Source organism: Cetorhinus maximus, chromosome 4 (assembly GCF_964194155.1).
Source record: "Cetorhinus maximus chromosome 4, sCetMax3.hap1.1, whole genome shotgun sequence".
NCBI lineage: Eukaryota > Metazoa > Chordata > Chondrichthyes > Lamniformes > Cetorhinidae > Cetorhinus > Cetorhinus maximus.
The window spans coordinates 1,939,277-1,949,051 of NC_135882.1; the positions used below are offsets into that span (position 1 = coordinate 1,939,277).

A 9,775-nucleotide genomic window follows, 5' to 3' on the forward strand; every position below is an offset into this window, starting at 1 on the left:
TGTTTTGAAGGATTCCTGCTTTTCTGATAAATCTGTTTTGTGCTAAATATTTGATGGATCTTAGCTTGTTGAAAGTTAAATAGCTTCTCTTTGCTTTCTTCCATAAGTTAATAATATTTGGTGCAATGAATTTAATTAGTAACTAATGGTTTGGAAGGGTCATTTTTATAAAGAGCGCTGGTCTTCTACCCAGGAAAGATAATGTCTTTCATTTACTGTTCAGACAGAAACATCTACAAACATGTCCCTGTCCCATTTTTCTTTGTTCAAATGCCATGCTCTTCACCAAGATTCATTACAGTTCACAACACAGTTGAGTGCAACTCGACAATCACCATTAGCTTGAAGGCCGGAGCCATTAATTAGCCGGCAGAGAAACTGTAATCTCTTTACACTAAGGTACAAACATTGCAAAGCAAATGCAGCAGGCAATCCTGCTCCGAGTGTTTCAAACTTATGAAACGTGTGAAGGGGAAAAGAGCAAAAGGCTGTGCCCAGTGGTACGATGGGAGTGGGGGGTGGTGGTGAGTGGTTAGTTTGGGGAATAGGTTAGATGAAATGTTTTCACTCAGGGAGCTATGAGACAGTGGAATCTTAACCTGAAGCAACTATTGACGCAGAAACTAAGACACTTAAGAGGAAATTAGATTGGGTTTGAAAGGAAACAAAATGGCTATGAGGAAAAGGCAGAGAAATAGGATTAGGGTAGAGAGAGTCCAAGTTAATTGTCACCTTCCTAATCTGTTGAAGCCAATTATTGTGCCGTGATGTCCACGTGTAGTGAGTTAATTCAGTCCAGACCAGGCTATCTCTGCTTGCTTTGCAGCTCTCACACCCAACTCACCACTGAGCTTCATCCAGCTCCTTTACAAAGAGCTGAAATGACACAGTATTAACTGCTTGATCTATAAGTTCTTTGGGAAAAAATCCTCTTAATCTTAAATTTTATTTCAGAATTTTAGATTTGATGTTTTTCTCTTCTATTTTGTGCTGACAGTTCAAACTGACTAAGACGGACCAATGAGATGCCTAAGATCAGGAAAGAACAGAACAGACACAGATACTGGTGACCATCAGTCTTACAACTCCACGTGGAACATTGGAATTGTTTATAGGTTAAACAAGAGGATTGTCAACAACAGCCTAACAAATCGCAGGTAGCACAACTTTATAAATTGAACATCCTAACTGACCAAACTCCTTCCTGGTGGTGAGGTAGGTATTTTTTTCTGTAAAGGTTCCCTAGGGGCAGACAGAGCTGTGGAACATCACTTACATGGTCCAAGTGCGGTTCTTAGTGATATCAGTGGAGAGACTACGTGGGCCACACAAGCTGCCTCTGGGAGTCTAGTCAGCCAATGTAGTGCTGCTTTGATGCAATGTCACATTAACAATACCCACCTCTTTCTTTAGTTGAAGGAGGAACAACCCACATTGGTGATGGTGAAAATTATATAGTGTAACATCCGAATGGCACCAGATAAACTGTCACAGGAGAGATTCCCAATTATAATCACACTGTGGGGCTTCAGGGCTGGAGGGTTGAAAAGTGTGTGTGTGTGTGTGTGTGCGTGCGCGTAAGGGTGGAGGGTGAGTGAGTGGGAGGGTAAGCGAAGGCTGGGCGAGGTGGAGGGTGAGTGACTGTGAGGAGGTCGGTGAGGAGGAGGGTGAGTGAGAGTGAGTGAGGGTGAGGAGGAGAGTGAGTGAGGAGGAGGATGAGTGAGGGTGGATGGTAAGTGAGGGTGGAGGGTAGAAGATGAGGAGGAGGAGGGTAGGTGCAGGTGGAGGGTGAGGAGGAGGGTGTGTGAGGGTGAAGGGTGGGTGAGGATGAGGAGGAGGGTGAGTGAGAGTGGAGGGTAGAGGGTGAGAAGGAGGTGAGTACGGGTGGAGGGTGTGTGAGGGTGGAAGGTGTGTGAGGTGGGGGATGAGTGAGGGTGGAGGGCGTGAGAGGGTGTAGGGTGTGTGAGATGGAGGGTATGGGAGATGGAGGGTGAGTTAGGGTGGAGGGTAGAGTGAGGATGGAGAGTGAGTGAGGGTGGAGGGTGAGTTAGGGCAGAGGATAGAGTGGGTGTGGAGGGTGAGTGAGGGTGGAGGGTGGAGTGAGGGTGGAGGGTGGAGTGAGGGTGGAGGATGGTGTGAGGGTGGAGGGTGGAGTGAGGGTGGAGTGAAGGTGGAGGGTGAGTGAGGGTGGAGGGTAGAGTGAGTGTGGAGGGTAGAGTGTGTGGAGGGTAGAGTGTGTGGAGGGTGGAGTGATGGTGGAGGGTGGAGTGAGGGTGGAGGGTGAGTGAGGGTGGAGTTTGGGTGGAGGGTGAGTGAGGGTGGATGGTGGAGTGAGGGTGGAGTGAGGGTGAGCGAGGGTGGAGTGAGTGTGGAGGGTGGAGAGAGGGTGAGTGAGGGTGGAGTGAGGGTGGAGTGAGGGTGGAGGGTGAGTGAGGGTGGAGTTTGGGTGGAGGGTGAGTGAGGGTGGAGGGTGGAGTGAGGGTGGAGTGAGGGTGAGTGAGGGTGGAGTGAGTGTGGAGGGTGGAGTGAGGGTGAGTGAGGGTGGAGGGTGGAGTGAGGGTGGAGTGAGGGTGAGTGAGGGTGGATGGTGGAGTGAGGGTGGAGTGGGTGGAGTGAGGGTGGAGTGAGGGTGGAGTGAGGGTGGAGTTAGGGTGGAGGTTGGAGGGTGGAGTGAGGGTGGAGTGAGGGTGAGTGAGGGTGGAGTGAGTGTGGAGGGTGGAGTGAGGGTGAGTGAGGGTGGAGGGTGGAGTGAGGGTGGAGTGAGGGTGGAGTGAGGGTGAGTGAGGGTGGATGGTGGAGTGAGGGTGGAGTGGGTGGAGTGAGAGTGGAGTTAGGGTGAGTGAGGGTGGAGGGTGGAGTGAGGGTGGAGTGAGGGTGAGTGAGGGTGGAGGGTGGAGTGAGGGTGAGTGAGGGTGGAGTGAGGGTGAGTGAGGGTGGAGGGTGGAGGGTGGAGTGAGGGTGGAGTGAGGGTGAGTGAGGGTGAGTGAGGGTGGATGGTGGAGTGAGGGTGGAGTGGGTGGAGTGAGAGTGGAGTTAGGGTGAGTGAGGGTGGAGGGTGGAGGGTGGAGTGAGGGTGGAGGGTGGAGGGGGTTAATATGATGGTGAAGATGGGGGATGGGGGTAATTTGGAGGCCATGTGCTGGAGGATTGTACCTGTGGGTTCACTGTCTTGGACAGGCTCGGGGCTCCCCCTTTGTCGGCTGACTTTAGGGTCCCAACATCCAGGCGGATACAGTGCAAAGTGGTCAGATTTGCAGATGGAGAGTTGATGGAGTCACAGGAAGATTCAGCCCGGAATTCTACACTGCACTGGTGAATGGTGAATCACTTTTAAACACTTGATCTTGTTTTGTCACCTTCTCTCACCACTGTTCCCCCCGTGGCTACTAACTGGAGAGTTGAAGACCTATGGGATTCATTGCTGCATGTCTCTGGTAGTAGTGGGCATTCTAGGAGATGTTTTATTGTTTAGGATGTCTCTCCACAGTCACAATCAACACAATTCATTTGGCTGTATCCCCACTTCTGCCTTAAGGCTTTGCAGTGACTAACACCACTCCTGAAACAAAAGCAAAATACTGCGGATGCTGGAAATCTGAAATAAAAACAGAAAATGCTGGAAAAACTCAGCAGGTCTGACAGCGTCTGTGGAGAGAGAAACAGAGTTAACGTTATGAGTCTGTATGACTCTTCTTTGAATCAATCCTGAGGTGATTGATACACAAACAGGCCAACCATGTTTGACTGGCTCCTGAGAGAAGGGATTCTGCTGGGTCATTAGACCATTCGTCTGCCTTTGTCTATCGATGTATTGACCAGTCAGCAAGGTGGAGGCTGTGGGGGTTACAGTCTGGGGGTGGGGCTGGTCACTGTGTGAGAAGCTGCTCCTTGACTTGACCCTCTTTGTTGTCGGCTCCTTGTGGAAGAGAGGGTGATGGGATCACTGGTCCGCTTTGTCTGTTCTCCTCTCCATGTAACTTGCCTCCTTATGGTGGGTGGAACAATACCAACAGTCTCGTACTTTAATACTTTTCAGACAGCTAGGAGGAGCACTGAGTGCTGCAGTGAGGATGGGATCCAACTTCTTTGTCTGGGGAGAGTGTTCCCAGGCTGAACAAGAATGATCGACTGCTGCGCAGCCAGTGCAAGGGCAGCTTTTGTAATGTGCTCAGGTCAGTTCCCCATTTAGAGTTGGCCAACTTCCTTAAGATGTTGTTTCTGGCTGCACCTTCATCTTAACTTTGATGACGTGATCTTTGAAGTTCAGGGTGTGATCTAATGTTACTCTAAGATAAACTAGTTGAAAGTTGTGTGCCAGTGTTCTCCCATGTCGCTTTGTATCTCAATCCCTACATGAAAAGAACTGATCTGTGTCTTTTCAGGATTAACCGCCAGATGATTAATTGCAAACTAGTTGGCTATTTAACACTTTAAAATAAAGAATCACACAGAAAAATAGGCAACGAGCTTAGTCAGGAATGAAGCAGAGAGAGTCTTAGGAGTCTCAATAAACTCAATGCTAAACATTAAGATAAAGGCAAAATACTGCGGATTCTGGAAATCTTTTCTACTTTCCTTTAGCCCTGAAGGAGAGTCACACGGACTGGAAACGTTAACTCTGTTTCTCTCTCCACAGAGGCTGTCAGACCTGCCGAGTATTTCCAGCATTTTTTTGTTTTTGTGTCAATGCTAAACATATTCATCCAGTGCAGAACAACAATGGCCAAACCCTTTAGGATCCAAAAGCAACATCCTGCGGATGCTGGAAAACTGAAATAAAAACAGAAAATGCTGGAAAAACTCAGCAGGTCTGGCAGCGTCTGTGGAGAGAGAAACAGAGTTAACGTTTCAGGTCAAGTGGCCTTTCATTGGAACCCTGTTTATCTATAGGTTATACTTGATTTAGAAGATTAACTGGTGATCTAATTGAGGTGTCAAAGATGATCAAAGGAGTTCATTAGGAAGGTTAGGAGAGGGCGGGGGAGGGGAGAGGGGAACAGTGGAGGGGAGGAGGAAGGTGGGGAATGGGTGAAAGGGCAAAGGGGGAAGGGCAGGTGGGAAAGGAGAAGGGGGAAGAGTTGAGGTAGACGATTGGCTTGATGGTGCTTCTGATTGCGAAGCTAAACGGAGTCTTCAATCCAGACTCAGAGGCATTGGTGGTTTAATCACTTTCCTAGTTGTTATACTGTCAAATCCCAGTGTATAAAACACTGGGCCAAATCTTCCAGTCTCTGGATCATCGGAGACCGGATGTACAACTGAAGATGTGCATCGGAACTCTTTGGAAGTCCTAACATGCGGACCTCCATAGGAATTTCCCAGTAAGTTTTAACTTCCGATGGGAAATTCCCCTGCTCTCCGGGACCCTCTGCGAATGTCTTTGACTGTGAGTTAGTCAGAGACTTGGGACAGGTTCCGATGTACTTCCCTGGATAGTTACCTAGGAAATGTTAGACAGATTAGAACCTTGGTATCTCCACAATTCAGCCCCCCCAAATCTCACACTGAACCCCCAACTAACCTCAGCCCCCTGACCACCCGACTACCCCTCAATCTAACCCAGCTACCCCGACCACCCGACTACCCCCAATCTGACCCAGCTACCCCCTGACCACCCGACCAATTCAGCCCCCCCAAATCTCACACTGAACCCCCAACTAACCTCAGCCCCCTGACCACCCGACTACCCCTCAATCTAACCCAGCTACCCCGACCACCCGACTACCCCCAATCTGACCCAGCTACCCCCTGACCACCCGACTACCCCTCAATCTGACCCAGCTACCCCGACCACCCGACTACCCCTCAATCTGACCCAGCTACCCCCTGACCACCCAACTACCCCTCAATCTGACCCAGCTACCCCACTGAGCACCCGACTACCCCTCAATCTGACCCAGCTACCCCCTGACCACCCGACTAAGCCCCAGATCCACCTACCACCTCATCCAGCCTCCACTTAACCCCCTACCCAGACCTGCCTCACCCTTACACATCCGACAACGATTACTGCTCCTAGAAAGATCCGGGCCAATGTTATTTAATGAGCGTCTCACATTCTGCTGCAAGAAATGAAACTGGAAAAGGTCCAACAATAAGATTCCTTATTTTCCAACAGGAAATGTAGAATTTTTACTGCCACAGGCTGTACTTGTGGAGAGCTGAATACTCTAAACTGGATTAACAAAACCTATATGAAACTTGGAATAAAGACAAAGGCTTCACTGGTTAATGACTGGACAGCAAATCCTAACCAATTAGATGAGATATATTTTTGATACGATTAGCCAGATAGAACAAGGTGAAGGAGCACAATGTCAATGTGGCGATGGAGTGTAATTTCTTTGATTCACTAATGTTAGTGAGAGGTTGACATGAATCATAATGGAGAGTAACACATTAATTATATTGTAGAAAGAGAAACTTTACCCCCCTATCAGATGATGTTACTGTGGAATATCAGAAGTTGTTAGTCAGGAGGCATTGTATTCTGGATCTTCACCTGATGAAACTTTGCAGTAATCCATGTGCTTGCCTTGTGCAGTGATTGTAATCCACCTGGTCATTGTCTCCTGCTCGGTACTCACCTCTTAAGGTGGTATCAGCAGTGCCAGAGAGCAGGAATTGGGGTGAGCAAGCATCTGCAAGGATTTTACTTAGGAAAATGGTTACCAGCTGATTTTACTTGTTACCCTGCACAACTATCATCAGGGGTGAGTGCAAATTGATTAAACCAGTCTATTGGTGCTGAACCCTGGCCAAGAAAGATAAAAGGCAGTGGCTAAAACTGGGATCTAACTGAAATTGTTGAACTTCACTTGCAGTTATCAGAATGTCAGGTTCATAGTGCGATACGATAGACTGTACCATCCGACAGTGTGGGTAGAATTGCACACTCGTTAACTCTGGATTTTATAGTTATTTAAACTTTCGAAGGGTTTTTGGTAGTGATGAGAGTGAGACTTTTTGTTGTGGTTGGGGAGTCAGTGACAAGGGATCATCAATTTAAAGTGATTACAGTGACACGAAGATGAGAGTGAAGAGAAATGTCCTTTTACAGTTACTTATTAAAATGTGGTTAAGATCCTGATGCATTGCTGTGTGTGACATAGCGATTAAAGAGAAAACAAGACCATTTCCATTTGCTTTTATTGCAGTTTTCAAAATTTCCTTTTTGACAGATCAAGTTTTTTTCTGAACTTTTCTTCTCACTTCAGTGAGCCATTGTTTGTCAGTCCAGTAGGTGACTGGTTCCTAGGCAAATCTTAACCCTGCATTTAAATATTTAGGACTCTTAAATTTAAAATGTTTCAAAACACACACACACACACATTCATAGCAGTCACTTTGCACCTTATGCTTATTAATTATTCAACATTAACAGTTCCTACAAATAGCAATGGAGATTGATAACATTGGGCAATCTTTTTCTAACTCAGTTGTGTTCTAAACAACCTTTGTCTTTTTCTGTTTTTACCCTATTTACCAGTGGAATCTTCCAGTTTCTGATCTACAAGCTGTAGTTGTATTAAACTCCAATGGAAAATATGATCGCCAGTATTGCTACCAGATTTAAAGAAGGATTTTGCATTTCTATAGTGCCTTTCATGTCCTCTAGCCATCCCAAGGTATTTCACAGCCAATGAGTTTGTTTTGAAGTGTAGTCCCTATTGGAGGGAAACAATTTGTGCACAAGTTCCCACAAGGAGCAGTGAGCTAAGCTGATAAAAGCAAAAAACTGCGGATGCTGGAAATCCAAAACAAAAATAAAAATACCTGGAAAAACTCAGCAGGTCTGGCAGCGTCTGCGGAGAGGAACACAGTTAACGTTTCGAGTCCGAATGACTCTTCAACAGAACTAGATGTTGGCTGAAGGATAAATATTGGCCAGGCCACTGAGGAGAACTCTGCAGCCATGGGATCTTTTATGTCTAACCAAGCGGGCAGGCAGGGCCTTGGTTTAACATTTCACCAGAAAACTGCATCTCCATTTGTCAGGATTAAATGTTCAAGTCTCTGGAGTGGGGCTTGAACCTACAACCTTCTGACTCACAAGTGAAAGTGCTACTCACTGAGCCCCAGCTGACACTTATTGAGACCCTGTTGACTGAGTTTATCATTTTCCAATTGTTTACAATCTCTACAATCTGTTCACAATGTTAATCACTAGTGTACATCCAATTTCTCATTAAACCTAACACATTTTCCTTATTGCTCTTTGCCTGATCCCAATGCGCAACTGGCCTCATGATTCCTGTTGTTTCCGTTTGGATTGAATTACTAAATGTATGGTTAAATAAGTGGGCCAGTAAAGTTGACAAAGAAAACATTTTTATCTTGTGTTTTTTAAAGTCCTGATCCAATCATAGAACTTCAAAGATGAGTAGTAACAAGGTTATCAGCATTTAATGACATTTTTCAGGATAGTTGCAGTTTGTGAGTAGATACCGGACACATGTTCAGTGGAACGTATCCCACGCACGGGTTTCTGTGTGAGCTGAATAAATTGACGTACAACATGGCAAACCGGGTTTGTGCTAAAATGCTCATAATGGATGGCAATTCTCTTACCTCCTGATGGCGACATCGTTGGGTTGGTGCCACATAAGTGGCCCCATTGCTCTGGTTCACAATTTGGCAAAATTTCTTTAACCGCTCACTCCCAAAGATATCCCAACGTTCAAACCTAAAGCAGCCTAAGGTGAATTCAATGCAAAGGTTAGCAGTGAAATAGGTCAAAAACAAATCACACTCTCATTCTCAAGGTATCGGCCCATTAGGATTGTGAAGGAATCAATTGAGTTTTCCGTGTTGGAGAGGTTACAGTCGGCTCCTGACATTGACAGCCAGAGATGTAATCAGGCTAATTTGCTGTCTGACTCACACAGGAAACACACTTTCATTGCACTGTGTTTTGTTTTCCTGACAGATAATTTGTAAAGGATCTGAGAAATTCTAAGTGTATTGGCGACAAAGGTTCCCAAGTATCTGTCAGTAATCAGTAAGGCATGGCCTCATCATGTGATAAAGACATCAATGGTTCAGTAAAACTGCTCATGTGTGAAAACGAGATTGAATCGCAAACAGCTATGGATTGTCCAATCAGTAGGAAATCGCTTGAAGGACATGTGGGCTAATCTGGCGACTGAAAGAAAAACTTATTAACTCTTGTTTCCCTTTTGACTGTACAGCTGAAGGCTCCTCACTTAAAACAAAATGTAGGGGTTTTGTTTTTTACACTTTGACATATTAATCTCCTGGGTTTTGTTGCCATGGAGACCCAGTACTGTGATGTCTAGTAGCTGGGGTCAAAGGTCCTCCTGTTCAAATGAACAACTCATTAACATACATCAGGGAAGAGCTGGTGTTCACTGTCACATAATTCAACGTGAAATAATTACCTGCTGAGAGGGGACTAAAAGGTGATTGGTAAAGAGACTAGAAAGTGGTTTGGAACAGTCAAAGAAACCCATTCCGATTTAACAAAATGTTACTTTGCTGCGAGTTACAATTTGGAAACTTTGGTGAAAGTTTAAGTTGTAAAGAGTGATGTTTGTTTTGGATTGAATGGTTTAGTTTCTTATTTGGTGATGTTACAGAGTACAGCCCTGTCTATCACATGACTGGGACAGTCTGAACTCAGGTAGTTTCCCTAAAGCTATTGACATTGGTGTGTGTGTCTGACCAACACACTGAGCATTTATACAGCACTGGGTCTTCTCTGTCCTGACAATATTTCCTCCCTCTCAGGTCTACAGTGGGTGGATCACATCCT

The 9,775-nt window shown here is 46.0% G+C and overlaps 1 long non-coding RNA gene across 1 annotated transcript; it reads right to left on the reverse strand.

Moving 5' to 3' along the window:
* Positions 1 to 7,132: 7,132 nt before the first annotated feature.
* Positions 7,133 to 9,340, reverse strand: LOC144679291 (uncharacterized). Its single transcript, XR_013576306.1, has 2 exons — positions 8,572 to 9,340; positions 7,133 to 7,271 (listed from the first exon to the last, which is right to left on the reverse strand). It is a non-coding gene; the product is annotated as an uncharacterized LOC144679291 (long non-coding RNA).
* Between the last annotated feature and the right edge of the window lie 435 nt (positions 9,341 to 9,775).